The sequence below is a fragment of the Hyaena hyaena genome, unplaced genomic scaffold, assembly GCF_003009895.1.
Source record: "Hyaena hyaena isolate Hyena2069 unplaced genomic scaffold, ASM300989v1 scaffold_694, whole genome shotgun sequence".
Taxonomy (NCBI): domain Eukaryota; kingdom Metazoa; phylum Chordata; class Mammalia; order Carnivora; family Hyaenidae; genus Hyaena; species Hyaena hyaena.
The window spans coordinates 680,008-704,484 of record NW_024081327.1 but is presented as its reverse complement, the minus strand read 5'-3'; the positions used below and the strand labels follow the sequence as shown (position 1 = coordinate 704,484).

The 24,477-nt window shown below is 40.6% G+C and overlaps 1 protein-coding gene across 1 annotated transcript in view; it reads right to left on the bottom strand.

The window, feature by feature from the left end:
* The window catches only part of PKHD1 (PKHD1 ciliary IPT domain containing fibrocystin/polyductin), a 488,222-nt gene that overhangs the window by 335,087 nt on the left and 128,658 nt on the right, over window positions 1-24,477 (bottom strand). The gene's annotated exons all lie outside the window — the stretch shown is intronic.

Here is a 24,477-nt window from a genome sequence, read left to right as displayed (position 1 = left end):
TTGTGCATTTATAAGACTATAATTATGATAAGTATAATAAAATCAGAATATAGAGGGTATTTCCCTCAAGGTAGTACATATAACATGTGTCCGCCTCTTTCCACACACTTATTCCTGCCCAGATTCTAACTAAAATATGAAGCCTGGGTTCCTATAAAAGAAATTCCTAGAAGATTCTCTTGTGAGGTGTTAGAGGCAGATGGGAGAAAATCATTAAGAAGGGAAGGCATGTTTATAACACCAATAACTACATCTACACAGAGAATAGCACCCTGGAATATTTCTGAGAGAGAAAATGGAAAAATGTGTAGCCAGAAAAGCCAATAGGTTTTCCAGGAGAGTGTACTGAGCCCCCAACTCAATAGCCTTGAGTTGTATACCCAACCCAATCACCAACAAGCTTTTGGGATAAGGAAAAGCAGATTTTTTTTTTTATTCTCTACACCTGCAAAGGAGAAAAAAGTTCATGGCTCCTCCCAGTTTAAGAGATGGATAAGCAGCACCAGCACCATGAAAACAAAAGGTGATACATGAGCATCTTCATAAGCCATATGAACCATATCCCCAGAATGGCCATCCATAGACTCAAAAAATAGGAGAGGATTTTAACCCTCTACTGATCAAACACTGAAGTTAGGCAAAGGGAAGTAAAATTACACAAAATAGTCCTTACAGGCTATACATTATATGTTCTTAGAATCCCTTAATTCATTCCCATCAAATCCAAAAAAAAAAAAAAAAAAAAGGAGAGGGAGGTGAATGGGGGGAAACTGGAATGGAATAAAGTGGTGAAAAGGTGGGAGAAGCTGAAATGGATAAAGATGGTAAAGTCAACTGCAGAGGTAAATTCGATTACTGGTCACGTTGGCTGGAAGTCCACTTTAAAAGGACTTTTGAAAAAGCCTAAGTTCCTAGAAGATCAGAAATGGAAGGAATCTAGAGAAATATCATCTAAGTTTCTCAGCTTAGAGCTGTTTGAGGTACAGATTTCCTCAGTGCCACCATGATGGAATCAGAAGCTAAGGAGGTGGGGTCCAGGGAACCATCATTTTAATGATCTTTCAAATAACCACTTCCGCATCATTTTGAGGATGAACTTAGGGCAAGGGCTAGAGGGGAGGAAGATACATCCCAAAAAGGAACTTGGACACTTCCTTCAAACCAGTCCCTGAAGCAGAGGGTCTTAAGGAAAGCTAGCAAGCTGGACAAGATGGGGTGTGGGTGAGCTGTAAGGCCTTTGAAGGATTCATCAGTATAACTCTTCCTGAGACATTAACCTGGTGGTCAGATCCATACCCCAGCTACAGAACAACAAGAAAATGACACTCACAGTGTAAAGATCATTAATTAGGTATGTGAGGGGGTCAAAGGAAGCCCATTCCATTGTATCTTCCATTAATTAATTTGAGAACATCTTGATACTTCCACTGATCACGGATATCTGTTCTCTAGCTCTAGGTGAACTTTTAGAACTTTCCCTCTTGCCCTGCATCCCCTGTGTATATACATACATCAGCTGTCTTCATGTGTTATAACATCTCGGCCTGGCCTGTCAACCTTCAAAAATTGCTACACTCAGCCTCAACTTGGCAAGTGGAAAGGTTAAATATTGTTATTTCCTCCTCACAGTTGAGGAAACAATGGCTCAAAGAGTTTCAATTATGTGTCAAATGCCTCAGTGGTGAAAACAGATGGAATTGATAGAGAGCAAGCTCCCAAATTCAGGCCTTATCACTCACCTTGGCCTCTCCTGGAACGTCTTCCTCAAAATCTCTGCTGACTCACTCTCCTAATTCATTCAGGTCTCTGAGCAAATAACACCTCCTACCCTACCTCCTTAATAAAATAGCACCGCTAATAACTCCCTCTCCCCAGCACTGCTTAATTCTTGTATTACAGCTTTAATTCTATGTGTATTTACCATCTATTGAGCTTACCCAAATGAAAGCAATGACTTTGTTTCGGTTGTCACTGTATCCCCATCCCCCTAAAAAGTATCTGACTTATAGTAAGTGCTCAATGAAACTGGAGGGAATAATTTCCCAAGTGAATCATTCCTAAGTGAACTGCTAATCCCATACATGCATTTACAAATATTATACACACACATAACACACATGCACATGAATGCAACCACCATACTGATATAATGGTTGAACAAATAGGTGGGAACTAAAATACTTAAAAATCTGCATCCCATGGGTTTGGCATACATTGAGTCTGGCTCACATGTTTTCACAATCCTTTCTGCAGTTTCAAGCTCTCTTTAAACTTAAACCAAATGATGGTGGTATCTAAATCAAAACCCAAGACTCAGATTCCTGTCTCCCTGTGAAATCTTTAGCCATTTTTTTTCCTTTACCTTCAGTAAAGTACCTTCTCTACTCAGTGTGGTATACTTCAAATGAATATAAATATTAAACATTAAATTTCAAAAGACTTAAGATTCCTTGTGCCAAACTTTAATAATGGTATCTTGAGATGTATAAATTTTTATTGATGATTCATGGTACAATACAAAACAGTGAGTAAATACTAAAAGCTCTAAAAAATTAATGCAGCCTTGGAGTACCTGGGTAGTTCAGTCAGTTGAGCTTCTGACTCTTGATTTCCCCTCAGGTCATGATCACAGGGCTGTAGGATCTGGGACTGAGCCTTGCATCAAGGTCTGCGCTGAGCATAGAACCTGCTTAAGATTCTCTCTCTCTCTCTCTCTCTCTCTCTCTCCCCTTCTCCCTCTCTCTCCCCCCCTCCCCTCTCCCCTGCTTGCTCTCTCTCAAAAAAAGTGAAAAAATAAAAATTAAAAATTAATTCACCCTCAAGTATCTAACGGCTACCTGGGGAAATAGAAATGTATCCCCATAATTGCATGTTGTCAGTGAACCCGTAGTTACAAATACGCAATCTTAGTTCTTGACATTTTCAGAGCTGACACACTGGTAGTATCATTCCCCATGTCGGTGACAGTCCTGTGACTACCAGGGTAACACTCCATGAAACAGTGAGAGTGGCTCACTTTCTAATTTCTATCACTGTGATCCAATCAAGCAAGAAAGGAATGCTAAGGGCATTGAAATGTTGATTTGAGAGAGCGAGAGTGAGAGAGTGAGAGAGAGAGAGAACAAGAGAAGGGGAGGGGCAGAGAAAGAAAGGGGACAGAGAATTCCAAGCAGGTTCTACTACGCCACCAGTGCAGAGCCCAACATGGGGCTCAGTCTCAAACCATGCGATCATGACCTAGGCCAAAATCAAGAGTCGGAATCTTAACCAACTGAACTACCCAGACTCCCCTGCTAAGGGCATTTTAAAAGACATCTTGTCAATAGATCTGAAAGCCTCTCAGTTGATAGCAACCTGATGTCTTTGGTGAAAATCATGTTCTGTGTCATCAGCCCCACCTATTGGTCAATACAGGTTTCACTTCCACTGAAATATAAGTTCCTTCCACTATTGTTCCCTTGATACTCAGTCATTAGCTTTAGTTTTCTTCTTTGATATAAGCAAATCACTCATTTGCATCCTGCAAATGAAAAAAACCATTTCTCAGGAGCCTGGGTGGCTCAGTTGGTTAAGCGTCCAACTTCAGCCCAGGGCATGATCTCAGGGCTCATGAATTCAAGCTCTGCATCAGGCTCTGTGTTAAGAGCTCAGAGCCTGGAGCCTGCTTTCAGTTCTGTGTCTCTCTCTCACTTTGCACCTCCCCCACTCACGCTCGGTCTCTCTGTCAAAAATAAATACACATTAATATTCACTTAAAAAAAATTTCCTCACAGGTCTATGGGATGGGGGGTAGAAATAGAGATTTAAGAACTATCCAGAACAACGGCGCCTGGGTGGCTTAGTCGGTTAAGCGTCCAACTTTCGCTTAGGTCATGATCTCGCGGTTCGTGGGTTCGAGCCCCGCATCGGGCTCTGTGCTGAGTGCCAGCTCGGATCCTGGAGCCTATTTCAGAGTCTGTGTCTCCCTCTCTCTCTGACCCTCCCCTGCTTGCGCTGTCTCTCTCTCTCCTAGAAATAAATTAAAAAAAAAAAAGAACTATCCAGAACATGCCCTCATCTTTTACCTCAGCTCATATAACCCAAAATAAACAAAAAAAAAATTAAATTAAATATACACACATTATATAATCCAAAATAAACCAAAAAATAAAAATACAATACACACACACACACACACACACGTGTGTGTGTGCGTGCAAGCATAAACTTCCCTGCCTCCGCTAGGAAGCTTAGGCAATTTGTTTTCTTCTTACACATGTCAGCACTTCTCTGAACTTTGGGAAATGTGCAGTGTCTGCAAATCTTACATGTCACCTTAAATGTACTTGCAACACCACCAGAGTCATCTTGAAAGAAGTCATTGATCAGCAAGTTGGAGCACCAAGCACAGCAGAGACCTATCTGTGAGCGGATGTGCTAAGCTGGGGTGCTGGGGGAGGCAGAGGAGAGAAATCTCTCCAGGTCTCCTGTTTGACAAAGACAAGGAAGAACTGTTCTGACACCTCACCAGAATGCCGCCTTCTTGAGCATGCAAGCTCTGGGAATAGGACAAGACAAGTCCCTGTGACCAATATTCTCTCTACCCTTGACCCTTCTTCATTTCCTCCAAAGCACTTATCATCATGGAAACACTGTGTATGTGTTTATAGTCAGTCAACCACCAACAGAATGTAGGCTTCATTGAGAGCTTCTTGAGTTTCTTTTGTATCCGCAGTTCCTACAATGCCTGTCGTGTACTAGGCACCCCCAAAATATGTTTGAATGAATGGTCAGTTCTCATTAGGGCTCCTAATCAGTATGTCATCATTTAATTTTTTTAATGTTTATTTTTGAGACAGAGAGAAATCAGAGCGTGAGTGGGAGAGGGGCGGAGTGAGAGGGAGACACAGAATCTGAAGCAGGCTCCAGGTTCCAAGCTGTCAGCACAGAGCCTGACATGGGGCTTGAACTCACGAACTACTCAATCATGACCTGAGCTGAAGTCGGATGCTAAACCGACAGAGCCACCCCAGTGCCCCTAACTATGCCATCATGGAAAGTATCATTTTAATAACAAAAATTATTGGCTATAAAGCTGCAAATTTTTTTCAATGCTCTTTCACATAGAAATATTTTTAATTTTTATAAAAACAAGTGTATTTCTATTTTCTCTCATGACATCCTCTTATTTTATGCAGAGAGCACCCTTCTTTCATTCTGACAAAAACATCATTTATGTTTTCTTGATTTGTAGGGCTTTCTATCTGTAGGTTAATCCTCAACAAATTTAGAATTTATGTTGGTGAGAAGTTTCCCATTTTTCCTTGTTTTCCCCCCAAATAGTTAACTTTCTTCACATCATTTATTAAATAATATTTGCTTTCCCAACTAATAGTCTTGGATATTTTAATAATTGGGTTGTGATGTTGGGTGATATTAAACTTGTTACCCAGTTAAAATCCCAAAACTTTTATGTATGACCTGACATAAAGGCATCTCTTGCAGGTACATGTGACCTCGTTCTTGTTCTTAAGGTGCTCATATCATCACTGAGAAACAGACAAACAGGCAGATAATTAACATAAAGTGTAATAACTAAAAGTATAAACAAGGCACTATGTGAGTTCAACAGATTAGCTGGATGACCCAGGTGGAAACTGACTTATAGTTGAAATCTAGCTTATGGATCCCCGGTTCTTCTCCATGTTGTTTTTAATCTGAACACTGCAGACAAATTAACAAAGGCTGAGATTATTTTAGCTGATTACAAAACATAAAATACTTATTTTAGAAAAGTCAACCATCCAGAAATCCAGGATTATGAATAGAGCCCCTGACCTATAATTTAATAACTCCTTAGGGAACAAAAAGGAAATTAAATTAGTTTGGCATAATTTGTTCTTACTGAGCTCATGCTCTAAGTGATCACTTTCTTTTCTTGGTGCTTATAAACCCTTCATGATTATGAGAGAACATGAGAAAGTCCTTCCACACCACCCGGCACACTGACTATTCAAAGCCATGTCAACAATACCTTATGCCAGAGACTTGTGCCCAGTTCAAATCTGCCCACTGTACCTGTTAGAAAACTAAGCTACTTACTAGTTTACCTCTCAGTTCTACACTCATCCTACACTCCACCCTTTCACAACAAATATTGATATTAACTTAACGCTTCTTACATGTAAGTTATTTTCACACCTATGAGCTTCAGGGGACTATTACAGCCTGCAAACAGAACGAATTTACAGAGCCTGTCTTTATCTTCACTTTCACATGAATCTTCACATCTCCTCTAACAATGTCTCTTCTGAATTATAAACTTGAAGATCTTTCCACTTGCCAGAGAAATAATAATGACAATGATAGCTACAAATTCTTGTATGCCTCTCATGTCCCGAGCACCCTGCTAGATATTTTACTTACACTATCGCTGAATTCTCTCAACTGAAAAACATACATATTACCCTCTCCACTTAGAATTTATAATTTTTTGAATGTTAACAATTAATAATAATGGCTAACCATTTTTGCATGCATCTAACAGGTATAACCCTACTGAATAATCCCAGTCTCTTTTCAGGCTTCTTGCCAGGAACTACAAAGCAGATGGATCTCTGGATTCAACAAATATTTATGGAGCACCCATTACCCACCAGAGACTGACGTAGGCACAAAACAAATGCCTGACCTCATGGAGCTTGTATATTAGGGAAATAAAGTTAAAGATACAAAATGAATAATGTGCTCTGAAAGACCAAAAAAAAAAAAAAAAAAAGACGACGACGATGACGACAAAGAAACAGGGTGAAGAGTATCAGAAGTGCCTCGGGGGAAGGAGCTATTTTATATCCAGCCATCAGAGACTGTGCCTGTGAGTGGAGTGTGAGGAAGAGAACCGAGGCTATCTGGAGAAGACCTAAGGAAGGAGCATGTGTAGAATGCCACTGGGTCAGCACAGCGGATAGGCAGGGTGGTGGTCTAAAGAAAGAAAGAGTGTAGAGCTCTATAACCTTCCTGCTAATGCACTGGGACGTTTGTTTTTTCCCCACTGCAAAAAGGCTTCAAGTTCTTTAGATGCCATAAAGAAAAGAATAATGTAAAATATTCAGTAGTATATAACAGGGTCAGCAAACTACAGCTTACATCCCACCCACCCACTGTTTAGACAAATACATTTAAATTGGAACATGGATCTAACTATTCATTTACATATTGTTTACAGCCGCTTTGAGTTTGTGACTATGTTGTTCACAAAACTATTCACTATCTGGATCTTTATAGAAAAAGTTTGCTGACTCCTGGTATGTTCCAATTCATACTGTCACTATAGTATAAGGACTGATATTGTCCAAGTACCTGTAATATGCTCCATGAAGTACATCTATATACTCTGTCAATATTTAAATATGTTCAAAAAAAAACCTTCCTGTAATTAAAAATAAATAAGTATAATACAGCTACTTAAGAGTTTGGGGACTGGCAAGCAAAAACATCTTGGTAAAGGATATACATCGAAATACTGAAAACTGGTTCAATTCTCCTCATTTTCCAATAAGCAATAAACCAGGTCTCTAAAGGCTACACAAATGTGCATAAAAGTGTAAGTGTGTGTGTGCCACACACATACCAATGCACACATACACACATAGAGCCAAATCAGAAGATTGACACATACACGCTAGCCTTTTCCACAGAGCTGACACACTGCCATTTAACCAGCGAACACAGAGCATGTGTTTCTGTTCCCAGTCACTAGTAAGAGACAAGGTTAACATTTTAAGTGATGGACTACAGCACGTTATTTCCCCATGCAATGGACCCATGACTGCACTGCCTTTGAAAACACTTAATTTCAGTGATTGAATACACGGGAGTACACTTTCCCTGCTATGAAGCTTTGACAGTTCTTCAGTTTCATACACCAGGGGAACCTTTTCTCCCCTCTTTCTTTTTTCCTCCCCGTTATACCTGAAGGGAAACAAAATGAATATGTGGTGGCAGAGAGGAAAGAAGGAAGCCAGAGAATGAAAACCCATTTATAAGCATCGCTGTATTTTACAATAGAAGTATTCACTGCCATCTGCTCTAATTACTTTTAATGTTTGGGCTACCATCTTCATACAATAGAAATAATGATCTCCTTAAGGGCAAAAAGAAAAAAAATTTTTTTACAGAAACAAAAGTTGATTACATTTAGCTCCCAGGCTAAAGAAGCATCAAGCTACTTTGTAGTGAACAATCAATTAGGAAAGTGGGTAGATCTCTGATTAACACAAACAAATTGGGTCCCCATTGTGGTTCCCTCCCATTTTCTCCTTTTCCCATCTCTTTGGAAGAGCTGTGCCCACAGCTCACAGAGAACAAGGATCTGACTAGGCACATTTCTGGATCTGAAGTTATTTCACAGCTATTCCTTTCAATTGGATCAGAACCAGACAAAGCTGAGCCTTCTTGTTGGCATCAAACATGCCCCACTTTGAGAAATACTGAATATAGAGATGCATATTCTACTAAGAGTACAGATCATCTCACGTAGTTCCTGGGAGGCAACCTGAGACCTGACCCCCTCATGGGAAGCTAGAATTAACAACCTCATTAGAGCCTCCAGGAATAGAAATTACCCAGACTAGGTGCATTCCTTGGTACTCCAGGACAGCCCAGGAGTAGGTGAATTAGTAAAGTCCAGTAAGGCACGGAACAGATCACCGCAATGCCAACAGAACCTTGACTTTCACAAAAGCTGTGTCTAGAGACCTTCTCAAATCCCCAAATTTGAGCATACTATCTGTATTAAAGAAGAATCCTGAGGTGCTCTCCAGAGTTCCTGCACCTGGATGCACAAGCTCAGCACAATCTCCTTCCCTTTAGGAACAGAGCTGGTGAGTATAATGGGATATCAGTCCCATGATTAGGTTTTGGTAAGGGTGAAGGAATTGTGCAAGTGCAATTAAGTTCAAAAATCAGTTGGCTTTGTTTTAATCAAAAGGGAGATGGGCTTCAACCTATTCAGGATAGCCCTAAAAAAGAGATCACCCCGCTGGCCTTGGAGGAGCAAACTGCCATATCATTAAGAGGACCTTGTGACTAGGAACCAAGAGTAGCCTCAAGGACCTGAAAATGGTCTTTGGCCAACAACCAACACGCAAATGAGGATCTCAGTCATGCAGTTGAAAGGAACAGACTTCTGCCAACAACCTGCAGGAAGATCTTGAGCTCCAGATGAGAATGTAGCAAGGCTGACTCCTTAATTTCAGCCTCGTGTGACCAGAAGTAGAGAGCCCAGCTACTCTGTGCCCAGACTTCCAACCTAGAGAAATAGTGAAATAATAAGTAGGCATTGCTCTAAGTCACTGAGGTTGTGGTTATTTGTTATGCAGTGCAGCAATAGAAAATGAATATGCCACAATCGTGGCCATCTCTGGAGAGTCATTTTCATTTGTTGGCACCTGGGTTTCCCCCACTTCATTGAACTTACTGCTCAAAAGAGTGGAAAACAACACAGCAAGTTGGGATAGCAGTGCTGGCCAATGGCCAGCTTGTTCTCTCACTGCTTAAGTGACCCCCCCCCCACACACACACACACATACACAGGACATAAAACACAGAATTTTTTAAATTAACAATGCCAAGAAGTTTAATTTAAGACCTGATAGAGACCTTCTATTTGTTCAGGAAAAACTAAGACTACTGAAGATAAACAGCAAATGACAGCAAATGCGGTCTTCACAACCTCTTTGTCTTTAAGCTGAAGAAATGCAAAATCTTCTTGATCCAGAATGTGTGCCCTTTGGGAGATACTAAGAATATTTAAAAGTCCATATTCTGACTCTATTTCTGAGAATAATATTTGAATGTAATTGGCTCTAATAGCACTACTCTTTGGCTTATATTACTTCCTTAGGAAGAAAGAAAATCTGACTTTTTATTCAAACACTAAAAAAAAAAAAAAAGACACTACTTTGCAGGGAAAAACCAAGCTCAGAGACGAGAGAGATCTATCCTGTATCTGGTACCTTCACTGGTCTTGATTAAATAACTTTCTCCTCGTCCTTTAAACTTCAGAGTAGAGATTAATATATTTTTTAAGAAGGACAAAGGAAATGTTAATTTAGGTTTTTAGCTCTCCTGATATCAAAATAGCATCATGTTTTATCTCTGAGCATTCATGAACATGTTGCCTGGTATTGAATGATGCAAAAGGTTATCCATTTTAAGGCTAATATCACGAAATTATCAGCCCTGCTTCCTACTTCAGAAAGGAGAAAGATGCAATGATGTGTTTCAGAGCTGGGATGAAATCTCAAGTATCTAGAATTTGGGGAAATTTCCTGGGCACTATGGTACAGATACCTATATATACATATATACATATACACGTATATACACGTATATATATACACACATATACACACACACACACACACACACACACGTGTATATATACAGACTGTGCTGATTAAATTCATTGCCACCATCTTTGAGAACATCCACTGGGTGCTCACTATGGACCAGGCATTGTGGTACCTACCCCTGTACCCATGAGTGCATAATTGAATTTCTAAGCTCTTAGAGCCCAGTTTCAAGTGCATTGTTCCCTTTACTCCAAACACATCCGCCACACATTGTCCCTTTTCTGCCAAACTCTGCTTATTGGTTCCAGATGCAATGAATCATCTACTGACTTGAGTGACATTAGAGGTAAACACCAAGGTAAAATGTAGAGATAATTGAATAACACCAACTACCAGGAACAGCAGTCCAGGCAAAGGAGGAAATAGACCCAGAGATTTCAGATAGGCCAGTCTGATGGAAACCCTCCACTCCCAGGATCAAAACCACATGCCATTTGACATGATGGAAAAATATCTGTGTTTTATTTTTCCAAATTTTCATATGTCAGTTATCAGTATGGGTAGCAGTAAGCAGGTGGTGACATAATCTAAATGTTCCCGTAATTAAAAATAAAACATCCAAAAATCAACTGCCTCTATTTAGTATATCAAAGCAGTGTGCCTTAAGCTGTTTCTAAAATACCTATTTTATTTTTTTGATTGCTGATAAATAAGATTAATGAAATGTATGCGTTTCCCTTCCTAGCATACTCTTCTTCAGAGAAAAACCTCATAAAGCAAAAAATGTTTCAAAGCCTTTTCAATGATTCATAAAGCTCAGTATAATTTCCAGATAGGAAAAAAACGGACTTTCATCATTTGCTTTACAGTCACCTGGAATTCATTGTACACAATGCACATAGTATATAAACATGGGCTTATAACATATACACCTAACTTTATATAAACAATTGAAAAACTTTCCTTATTATGTGTCTTTAAAGGCAGAAAATTCAGAACCCTTGGCAAATAACAAAGAATCCACATGCATAGTTATCACCCAAGAAGCTCCTCAAAGTTTAGAAGTTTGAAAGCCACGAAGACCTCTATGAAATGAGCCTTAAAGCATCATTAATCAGCTTTATAGGGATCCTGTGCTGGACTAATTCAATAAGCAATACTCAAGAACGATCAGAGGCCATGATGCTTCTCAGAACACATGTGAAATGACTTTCTGCAGAATTCTCTTAACTTTGGGGCATTATCCCCCTTGCTGGGAATGAGTTCCTTAACTTGCTAAGGGTTAATTATTCATGTGGCCTCTGCTGTGCCTTAAGAAATAGAAATTTCTTTCCCCATTTTCCCATCAGAAGAAATAAAGCTCTCCATAAGTGCCTCTATTACTTCAGGGTTGCTGAAAGCTTAGGTATCTGTCCCAATGTACTAGTCTCCCCTCATCCACTGGGAATACATTCCAAGACCCTCTGTAGATACCTGATACTGTGGACGGTGGTGAATCCTATATATACTATGCATTTTTCTATATCTATGCTTGCATACCTCTGATAAAGTTCAGTTTATAAATTGGATGAAGTAAAAAATAATAACTAAAAATAGAGTGATTATAACAATGCTCTGTAATAAAAGTTATGTGAATGGGGTCTCTCTCTACCTGAAGATTGTCTTATTGTACTGTTCTCACCCTTCTTTTTCCAGTGGTGTGAGATGGTAAAATGCCTACATGATGAGCTGAAGTGAGGTGAATGAGCAGATGTTGTGACATCGCACTGCGCTCCTATTGACCTGACAATCTGTCAGATAGAGGATCCTCTGCTTCCAGACTGCGGTGGACTGCAGGACACTAAAACCAGGGGAAACTGCGACTATGGAAAGCAGAGCTGCAGTTAAGGGGGAATAACTGTATCTGTTTTCAAAAATGGGAAATGTAGAGAATACTATAAGACTGTTCATGGAATCAAGCAGGAGTAGAGTCAAGACAAAAGCCAAATCAAAGTGACTTATTTTTCCACCAAAAGGCATGTACTTTTTTTAATTACCACAATGTAAGGAGTTCTTTTAAAATGTTCTTTATTTGAGAGAGAGAGAAAGAGAGAGAGAGAGAGAGAGAATGTGTGCACGTGTGAGTGGGGAAGGGGGGCAAAGGGAGAAAAAGACAGAGAAGCCCAAGCAGCCTCCACGTCCAGTGCAAAGCCCTATGCAGGGTTCGAACCCATGACCCTGGGATCATGACCTGAGCCAAAATCAGGAGGCTGACAGTCAACTGAGTCACTCAGGCTCCCCTAAAATGTTCTTGATGGAGCAATCACTCTGCATTCCAGTAGGAATGGGCCATTACAATGATCCCATGAGAAAACCAGCAAGTGTGCGACACAACTTTCTATTATCCCACTCTCCTACTACTTCTTTCTGACATCCCCCTCCCCAGATGTAGTTTCCCTTACCTTGGATCAACCCAAAAGAGTCTTTGCTGTTGTTTTAAAAGCTGAGAAAAAAAATGGCTTTACCTCTTTGTCAATTACACACAGAAGGAAGAACTAACTTGGTCCTGTTACTCTCTCCTCTTTCACTCTGTACTCAACTAATTCAGGATGGAGGGTAGGTAAGTGATTCCGTTTCTCATATGGACAGGCCAAAGCAGACCTAAACTAGATTTAGTTTAAAACATGTTTTAAACCTTTGAACATTTTGAGAACATTTATGGACAATGTAATGTACATTTGCAGTTGACACCTTGCCTGATTACCTAAGCAAGCAAGAAGGTACCCATAAAATGTGCAGAGGCTACAAAGCTAAAACAGACCAAAAAAATGAAGCTTAATTATATTCTGCAAGCCAAGCAAGAGATTTAGATTTTAAAGGCAAAATATAGGCCAATATAATTTACATAAAAGATGTCTCTTAGTTTTTACACAGCAATCTTCATGACATTAAATTTGGTGATGATTTGTTGGATATGACATGAAAAGCAGAGAAACAAAATAAAAAATAGATAAATTGGACTTCACCAAATTAAAAGTCTTGTGTATCAAAGGACATTAACAATAGAGTGAATAGGTAACCCATGGAATGGAGGAAAATACTTGCAAATTATATATATAATACCCAGAATATATCAAGAGTTCTAACAACTCAGTATCAAAAACTCAAACTGTACTTAAAAATGGGCAAAGGATTTGAATAAACATTTCTCCAAAGAGGATAGGTAGCGAATAAGCATCTGAAAACATGTTCAACGTCACTAACCATAACCATAAGGAAAATATAAATCAAAACCATAATGATGGGGGCGCCTGGGTGGCTCTGTGGGTTAAGCGTCTGACTCTTGATCGCAGCTCAGAACATGATCTCATAGTTTGTAGAATCAAGACCTACATTGGTCTCTGTTCTGTTGGCAAGGAGTCTGTTTGGGATTCTCTCTCTCCCTCTCTCTCTCTGCCCCTCCCCTCAAATTCTTTCTCTCTCTCTTTCTCTCTCAAAAAACAAACTTTATTTTTGAGACAGATAGAGACAGAGCATGAGTGGGGGAGGGGCAGAGAGAGAGGGAGACACAATCTGAAGGAGGCTCCAGGCTCTGAGCTGTCAGCACAGAGCCCAACGCAGGGCTCTAACCTATCAACCGCGAGATCATGACCTAAGCTGACGTTGGACGCTCAATCAATCGACTGAGCCACCAAGGCGCCCCCAAAAAATAATTAACATTAAAAAAAACCATAGTGATACCACTTCACACCCAATAGGATGGATATTAGCAAAATCAATCAATCAATAAAATGATAAGTTTCCGTGACAATGTAGAAAATTGGAATTCTTGTGCATTGCTGGTAGGAATGTAAAATGATGCAGCCACTTTGTAAGCGATATAGCAATTCCTCACAAAATTAAATATAGGATAACCATATAACCCAACCTTTTCACTTCTAGGTTTATGTCCAAAAAAACTGTAAGCAAGGACTCCAATATTGGTACACTCTTGTTCACAGTATCATTCTTTACGTTAGCCTAAAGGTGGAAGCAGTCCATACACTCATTGCAATAAACAGACAAACAAAATGTGGTGTGTGTGTGTATATATGTATAACATATATACATATATAAAATGAAATATTATTTAGCCTTGGGGCTCCTGGATGACTCAGTCAGTTAAACGTCTAACTCCGGCTCAGGTCACACAGTCTCACGGTTCATGAGTTCAAGCCCCACATCGAGCTCTGTTCTGATAGCTCAGAACCTGGATCCTGTTTCAGATTCTGTGTCTCCCTCTCTCTCTCTGCCCCTTCCCCCAATCACACTCTTGTCTGTCTCTCAAAAATGAATAAACGTTTAAAAAAATTAAATCACTAAACTTCTTAGGTTCTCTAGTTCTCTAGACCAAAGCAATAGATTAAAAATGAAACTTAGCCAGCTGTTTTGATGCTCTTATAGATCTCATTAGGAATTTTAAAACACCCAGTCTTCTGTTTCAGGTGAGGGCACCGGAGCCCAGAGAGATTAAATTACTTTTTCAGGGTCCTAAATAAAACCAGATAAAGGAACAAAAACAAAAACAAAAACAAAAACAAAAAAAAAGGAGAAGAAGAGGAAGTCTCAGTGCACATGTTTGGCTTTTTACTCTGTGGAGTGCAGGTTTGCCCACTTTCTGTGAGTGTGTGTGCACGTACATGTCTACAAGGCCTCTCTGCTCTAGTCCCTGTTCACCTCTCTGGAGATGCCACTCACCTTCCCGCTGTGTAACATCACACAGAAGTCGCCTGTCGTTCTCTAGCCACACCCTACTTCACACCCCCATGCCTTTAGTCTTGGGGGTTACCTCTGTTACCTCCATCTAGAAGACCTTTCAACTCTATTCTATCCGCAGATGCCTGCTCACTCTTTAAAAGTCAGGTCATCCTCCTTCTCAGTGAAGCTTTTGCTTGTGTCCCCCTCACCCTAATGCAGAACTAGCTGTTCCCTCCCCTCTTTATTCTGCTCCCACTGGGCTTTGCACTTGCTTCTATGATACTTACCCCACACTATGTCACTTCACAGGGTTTAGTATCTTGTGATATTTTCTATTCTCACTTCTACTTCATCCAAGCCAAATGAGAGGGGATTCAAAGGAGGCTATGGGAGAGCTTGATGGAAAAGGTACTAGGATATGATTCAGACCTGCAAAGTCTCAAGGTGAGAGACTAGAGCTAGAGCTGCCCCTGCCCAGCAGCAGAGGGAAAAGAGGGCACTGGGTTGGGAGCAAGTTGCATGTCACTAGACAAACAGAGGTGACTGCGGGTCTCATTCAAGGGAACAGATCTGAGGTGCTACAAAAAGGATTTTTCCCAAGAGGCAGACTTGACTGCTAGGGGAGCATAAAGTCCCCCACCCCAAAAAGGCAATGGGCCAGACTTTCAGAGACAGTGTCGTTCAAGGACATCAGCAGGATTCTTAATGAGCCCACAAAGAAACCCATGAGAGAGCTAACAATTGTATGAATCCCACCCACAGGACGCATGTTAACATGGCTTGTTGCTGTGCCTGCCACATATGATGTGTCCTTCTGTCGCCATCCTCCCTCACCTTGTGTCCACTCCTACAAGAAGTGGGGAAGGAAATGAAAAGAAGAAACAACAATTCCTCCAATGCAGGCTTTCAAGCCACCCGGGGGTAGGAGAGTATTTAAAAATTGAATGAAAGTTTGAGGTTTTGAAATTACACTGGACTGAATTGGCGTTAGGTGATTATTAAAGCCCCACAAGACTAACACACTCAAAAGCAGGTCATAAGGTCTTAGAAGTAGTCCTTATTCAGTGGGAGGTTATAGGAGACTTTGGCCAGGGTCATTTCAGTGCTGAGAGGCTGTCAACAACAAGAAACTTGAGGGGGAAAGTGGACCAGAGGCAAGGAACTGCAAACAGCAATGGTGTTAGCCTTTCAACAAGCATGGCTTGAAGGGAAGGAATAAATACAACCACTCTGTAAAAGGAGCCATAGGGTCCAAAGAAGGTTACGGGAAGTTTGAAGTTCCTTAAACTTGTAGTCTGTTTCTACATCTAGAGTTTAGCACAGTACTTGGCCCACAGTAGGTTTTTAAAGAATGTTTGCTAAATGAATGAATGGAAGGTGAATGAATGACCATTGATTGTAGTAGCTTATCTGGCCTCTGCTTTCACTCTGCACACATCCTTCCATTCTTCTCTCCACTGCTAATATGGTAATATTCTCTTCCTAGAAAAGTTAGCATTATTAAGCCATACTCTCTTCCCACATACACACACACACCTACCCCCACCCACCCCTTCCACAGACATACTCAGCATACAGAGGTATGAAGCTTAGAAGAGAGCTAGTTGCCAGTGACTAGAGCATAAAGTCTAAAATCAAGTAAGTAGAGAACTCTCCGCCCCATAATATAACCCTCATTCCACAATTGGTCTCCCCAGTCTCCTCTCTCACTCCTTCCGATATCTTCACTGGGACATGTACCATCCTCAAGCTACACCAAAAGACACACTGCCTCCTAAACATATCATGACTGTGTTTATGTGTATGTCCCTTCTCTTGTGGGCAAAAGAGTCATCTTTCAAAGTCTAGCCCCATTTTAAATTTTCCTGCGATGGCTTTTTAGGCTCCTGAGAAACCATTCTTCCATCAGCACCTGCCCTGCACTCTGCTCTTACTGTTTTTATGGCCCATGTTTATATCAATGTTTTACCTTGCTAGATTGTGAGTTCCACAGGCCAGGGACTATATCAGAGTCACCTGTACATCACAATTCACTAGCACAGTACATGGCACATAGGGGGCACTTACCAAGTTAATCAGACCAAATTAGTGAATTAGACCAGCTATGTGGAACAGGCAGGCAACAAACAGTGGATTGCAGTGACACCAAAAGCTTTCTCTTGCCTGGAATTTTACAATTTCTTGGTCTTCTGTTAACGTTATTTAGTGTTTTTGCAAAGATTACAGAATACATTCATCAAGGCATAACTCAAGCTTCTGGCATTGTGTCTGCAAGCCAAGTATGTCCAGAGCTGCTGCAATAAATTGATAGCACTTATTTGTAATTTGCAACCCCCATTTGCATGCAAATAATTAATGTGCTAGAGTCCATAAAATTGATTTTTCTCTTAAGTTAGATATTCTACCTAGAATCTTGTTAGTGTATCAATTAATGAAGTTTTACTATATTCAACCAATAAACATTTATTGAGCCAAGTACTGTGGTAGGCCCTAAGGATAAAATGATAAATAACATAATTCCCTGCTCTCAGGAAGCTCACTGTCTAGAAGAAACCAACAAATAAGCCAATTCTTACAATACCACACACACTCATTTCTTTTTTTAAAAAGGCAAAATCTGGATGTTTACAGGAGAAAGTAGAGAAGATAAAAGCTAAAAGAGTATTCTTAGGAATACTTCCGAGTCTATAATCCTACTCGGAGAAACATAGAATTACTTGGCTTTTAAAAATAAATCATTCTAACTTTTAGTACTCTTAACAATATTGCCCACTCAACATGATCCCATCTTATTAAACTTTTATCTGTGAGCCAAATATCATTGAAATCTACAAACAGTAACTGAACACACATCCATTTAAAGAATGTAACTAGGTTCCTGTTAACAGCAAGATGGTAGACTACTTACAGTTAATGACCTTTGGTAGCACAGCAAAATTTGTCCAAATCAGTCAGCTTCTTTAAAAAATCTAAACAAACTATTCCGTTGTTTTGATGAAAAATGGAAAAAAGCCACAGGGCTCGCAAACCTCTGTTTGGGGCTCATGTTTACTCCGGGAGAATCGCCATAACCCCTCTCAAGAAACCCCCTGCTACAGCGCCATCCTGTGGTACACACTCAACCTTCATAGTCTCCCCAGGACCCTCTGTCTCTACTCTGATTGAAGTCACACAGAACCACAGAGTCCCACACAAGCCCAAATTCCTCAACACAGTTGTGGCCACAGAGCCCAGCAGGACAGGCTCCAAGATCTCCGCCATTGAGGAGGTCTTGGCTTCAAGACCACCATCGAGGCATCTGCCCTGACTCCTCAAACCTCCCACACCACACCCTGAAATCTAGGCCTTACTTCCTCTATTCCCAGGAAGCCTTCCAGGATTGAGGAAGTAAGTGCACTACAGCATGCTGCCAGCAAATCCCAGAATCAAAAGGAGGCCAAATTAACGTCAACTTTGTCATCGGTGACTTCATTATTATTTTGTCACGGAGCTTAACACAACTGGCCAGCCCACAAACACAAGCGCAGAAGTAAATTCAGAGCAGGTTTTTAAAAATGTGTCTTCATCTGATCTTCCAAGTAAACACAGTGGTGAGAACCAACCAGACTATAAATAACGGGGGTGCTTGCTTGTATTATTATTTTCACTCGGAATCTTGTTACCGTGTCAATGGAATCTCCTTGTGCATTTGTATTCAGACAAGGCTGGAAACAGCATCTGAACACATAATCATATCACAGTATGTTTCTCCCGCTCCAAAGCTGAACCTTCTGCCTTAACACTTTCACAGACTCCTCCAGGCCCGCTTCAAACAGACAAAACACTCCTCCTAAAACTCAAAGAAACATCGCAACACCTTTGTAATAGGCCTACTTCCCAAGGGGGGGGGGAGGCGGGGGGGATAAAAGGACAAGGCAAATTAAGGGAAATGTGGAATATAAACTTGAAACCTACTGTCAATAAAACCCAAAACAAACTCGAAGCGGAGGTGAGGAAAGCAGGGGAAGGAAAAGCAATGTTAAATGGTCATCTTTCTTCTCATTTTATTTGAGGAAGTTAAGTTTGCACAGCTCCTTACAAGCCGTCTTTGGCTAAAATCACTATTAATGAGCTTTGACATTTGAAATTTAACTGAGCATGAGTTAACAGCTTCCAGCACTGCACCACCCATGAAGGCAACTGGAAATGTTTTGCTAGGGCCTAACGGTGTGTTTATTGAAAAGACACAGCTTTCAAGAGAAAGTGTTTATAGCAATCACTTTACCTGCTATCCCTGCCCTGTGATGTCTGTTTGGTCGCAGGGTTTGTGGGCTTTTCTTTAACTCCTTCAAGTCATTGCTCTAATTGTTTTTCAAGTCTAGCAGGAAAACGTTAATGAAGTTCTTTGCTCTACAGCAAAAGGTGGATCATAAGGACAGATTGGAAAACTTTGAGTTATGACAAAAGGCCAGGCCACAAGGCAAAAAGAAATGAACCCATAGAGAGATTTCACACCTCACTCAAAAGGCAAGATGAAAATACTTTTGTTTTGTCAGTAGCATTAAAAATATTCTTTTCCCACAGAGAACACAGTGAATAGAATGATGAGGCTGGGAAGATGCCACGGATTCTTCTTAGGTAAAATCCAGTTCACTAAATGGAAGTGAATCCATCATGAACCAAATACTTCCCCAAGAGAAAGGCCTACAAGGCCTACAAAGGCAATTCACTTCAGTCTTCACCAAGGAAGGCTGTAGGCACACAGAATTGTTTAAAAAAAGGAGTAGAATGGGGGTTCCTTGATGGATCAGTCAGTTAAGTGTCCAGCTCTTGATTTTGGCTCAGCTCATGATCCCATGGTCATGAGATCAAGCCCCACATCATGCTCTACACTGATAGCGTGGAGCCTACTTGGGATTCTCTTTCTCTTGCTCTCTCTGCCCCTCCCCAGCTCACACATGTGTGCGCTCGCTCTCTCACTCTCTCTCTCTCATGTTCCCTCTCAAAATAAATAAAAATTTAAATAGTAGACAAATAAGGAGTACAATGGAAAAGAAGGAATGAGCTTGAAATAAAAGTATACTCACACACACCCTTCTCTCACACAAAGTTTGCATGTTGTCAGCCTCCACCTCCATGACGCATTTAAGAGAGACTAGAAGCATGACTTTGAATCTCATGCCACAGTCCCAGGAACACTGTTCTGTGTCCAGTGATCTGGTACAGATCCTGGACCTTAAACATGCCTGGAGGCTGATATCTATATGAAGCTCAAAACCAATGCCTTTTCCCTAAAACCAGTGTTATCCTGAAGAATTTAGGGGTATCCTTTGCCTAAGGCATTCCTGGACTAAGCAAGAGTAAAAGTAAAACGAGAAGTGAGACTCTCATCTGAAGTGCCTCTGAGGAATGCAGGCAGAATCTCAGTTACAAAGAAAAGGAAGTTCAGAATCTGTGAACTAGAAAGCACATGTGATTTCAAGACTTTCATTCACCCAACCAAGTTTAGGCCACCCCTAAAACACAAAGGAGGAAATCTTCAAGGAGGACACCGAATCATGAAGATAATTCGTGGGTCACAAGTGAAGGAATGTGGAAAAAGCAGGAAAGGTAGGCTCTGCGTCCAAAGATATTTTTGGAATTATTAGATTTTTCTTATTAGAAACATCAAATATTATTCAATTGTAATTCTTTTAAAGTACCACATAGAAGCTTTGTTATATGTTCCCTAATTGTCGTGTATTATAAGACTTCTAAATTATTTCTAAAAGTTATACGATGGGCAACTTTTTTAAACTTTATTTATTTTGAAAGAGAGAGAGAGAGCAAGTACACACAGACAGGGGAGGGGCACAGAGAGGAAGAGAGAGAATCCCAAGCAGGGTGTCTGTTATCAGCACAGAGCCTGAAGCTGGGCTCAACCTCTCAAACCATGAGATGACCTGAGCTGAAATCAAGAGTCAGACACTTAACTGACTGAGCCACCCAGATGCCCCTTAGGATATTTTTAAAAATCTGCCACTTGTAGAGGCACCTGGGTGGCTGAGTCAGTAGAGCATCTGACTCTTGATTTCTCGATTCCTGGGATCAAGTCCCACATCAGGCTTTGCATTGACAGCATGGAGCCTACTTGGGATTCTGTCTCCCTCTATCTCTGCTCCTGCCTCACTCACACTCACTGACTCTCTCTCACTCTCAAAAATAAACAAAATAATTGATTAAAAAATTCAAAACACCATAAATATAAGTAACACACAGCATTTGGCTCTAATTCTGTAGGAACACTATACTTGGTGTTGATGGTGAGAAGCACAAACTCCGCCATGAAGATGACTAATGAGAAATGGTTGAGGGGAGGAGAATATGGCATAGTATTTGCCCACTGAACCTCAAGCACTTCTTCAAGAAATATCTTTGAAGGCTTCACTCAGAATCATTTTACTCTGATTTTGCACATATATTAAGATTTTGTTACCTCATCTCATGGTGAAGAAAAGGAGGATGGATTAGAAGGAAGTGGAGGCTGCCGACAGCAACCAGATGTGACACGTGACCCCTGCAGCTGACAGCAAAGGAAGGGACAGAACATATTGGCACAGTCACGGGCCACTTAGAGAGGAGCACACATGTTCCTGTGATTTCAATAGCACCCAGCGTAGAGGTATTATTCTTAAAAAGTAAAATAATTGCTGTTTATGCAAATGATGCAGAAGCATCAGGAAATTGTTTTATTCTACTGCCTATCCTCAGTCAAAAAGGCAGAAAAGCCTCTACTATTTTATAAGAAAGTACACAACATAAATGTGGCTTGGGATTTAAATGGAAATTTTGGGGTTGCCCAGAACATTAACTCCTACGTTATTTCTCATTCCCCAGGGAAAATAGAAGAATGAGGACTTTGGTCCAGGAATGAAATTTAAAAATGTTAGTCAACAAATAGTGGCACAGCACTCACTAAACTCCAGGTCCAGTGCCAGGGGCTCAGACCACCCTCAGGGGCACATAATCTAAAGGGAAACAAGGGGCGCCTCGGTGGCTCAGTTGGTTAAGCCTCTGACTTTGGCTCAAGTCATGAACTTGCTGTTCATGGGTTCAAGTCCCACGTCGGGCTCTGTGATGATAGCTCAGAGCCTGGAGCCTGCTTTGAATTCTGTGCCTCCCTCTCTCTCTCTGCCCCTCCCCTGCAATGTCTGTCTCTCTCTCTCTCTCTCTCTCAAAAATAAAGATTTTAGATAGATGATAGATAGATAGATAGATAGATAGATAGATGATAGATAGATAAATGGAAACAAGTATATTAGCAGGTGCTGGATATACCAATGGGTACAGGAGATATGGTGGCACCGTGATGGAGCACCCACCAGCAGGGCGTGAAGCTGTCTACAGTTGAGGGCAACCAAATGCATGGCATAGATTTAGACTTGAGTTGTTTTCTCATTCACTCCAAGCTCCCCACTTTGGCAGCACTTGAAATTGATCTGAATCTGGAAAATAGCAAAATGAAAACTGAAACAGCTGAAATACTCAAGGCTGAAGGCCTGAGTCTGGGAGGAAGGATAACTGTAACAATAAGAATGGTAAACACTGATTGGATGTATCAGACATCTGGTGCTACAACAAGACCCTTACTTCCACAACCCTATTCAAACTTCACAACAGCCTTCCGGAGGATCCATCTGAGTCATCCAATATACAGATGAGAAAACTGAGACCTGCAGAGGCCCAGAGACACATACTCAAAGACAAAATGCTAACAGTGGTGGAGCCATGTTTTCAAAGCTCTCTTTTCAGACAGTAGGAGCCCCTGACCTAAAGAACAATCCAGAGCAATATAAAAACTTATCTCAACACTGGTAAAGTTTCCAGAAATCTGAAATTATGAGAAAAATATACCCCAGAAACAGAAAGATCTCAAATTAGACTAAATCACCAATCAAAATTTACACTCCATTTTCTCCCCTCATGAGGGAGAAGTTCTTTTCCTTCAGATCTTTTTTCCTAAAAATGTGGACTTTCAGTATCTCTGATTCTGTAGAAGACCCTCTGGTCCCCAAATCACAGCAACTGTTCTCTTTTACCCATTGAAGAAAATAGGCTTTGGAGTCATTAACACACATTCAAATGCCACCTTCATCACTTAGTATGTGACCTTGGAAGTCTCATAATTACCTGGAAGTTCAGTCCCTCATCCACAAAATGGAGATTTTTTCAAGGGTCATTATAATGAGTTAGCTAATTAAATGAAGACTAACTCAGTGCCTGACAATTAATAGGTCCTTAGTGAGTGCCCTTGCTTACTCTTTGCCCTTCCCATACTTCTTAAACAAAAACAAGAAAAATATTAAAAACTAAAAATAATTAGAGCCAAATCAACTTTCTTGGGTGATGAAAATGTTCTATCCCTTAACTTGGAACATGGGTTTCACAGCATACATATGTCAATGAACTACACATTTAAGACCTATGCATTTTATTACATGTAATTTATACCTCAATAATAGAGAAATTTTTGACAAGATAAACTTTAATTTTAAATTTAATGTTGCAAACATATTAATTCTAAGAGCTAGCCAAATTACATAGCACATGTTTTGTGTTGCCAAACTAGTAACTGGTAAAAGCACAAATATCTACACTGTATACATTTTTCATCTAGCTCTAAAATTTTATTCTTCCACCTTGCTCCTACTTTAATCAATCCTATGGAAATTTCCAAGAACCACTATTCGCTGCTTTATAATGCAAATGCCACGGTACAGTTTTCTGTGCAGGCACCTGGCTACACTATAGCCCTTAGCCCCTGGAATCTACATTAATGAGAAATGTCAGAGTTGAATAGTCCTTTAATGCTTTCAGAAGGTTTCCTGGGGCATCTGGTGGCTCAGTCAGTTAAGTGTCCGACTTTAGATCAGGTTATGATCTCGCAGTTTGTGGGTTTGAGCCCCGTGTTGGGCTCTGTGCTGACAGCTCAGAGCCTGGAGCCTGACTTGGATTCTATGTCTCCCTCTCTGTCTACCCCTCACCCACTCAGGCTGTCTGTCTCTCTCAAAGACAAACATTTTTTTAAAATTTAGAGTAAAAAATACTTTCAGAAGGTTTTCTCATCTGTAGACTCATTTAAATCTCAAATATTACAAAGCACTGCTGAACCAGTGAGTCAGGGTCCCTTAGTAAGATGGTGATGGCAGGGACTAGACCCCACATCTCCCAACATCAAGGCTCCTGTTCTTCCCTTACTCCGATGCCTCTGACAGAGGAAGGGATGGCAAAACAAAAGGAAGGCCTTCAATTTGTGCCAACTAAAGTTGGCCCTGCGCAGGACTGGCTAGAGAGAAGCATGGATGCACACCAGGGGGTCACATTGTTAAACTCCTGTGGCCTTAGAAAAGAATAAAATCTGCCGAAAATAGATTCATCTACTCTTTCCAGAGTTGCTTCCGGGGACCAA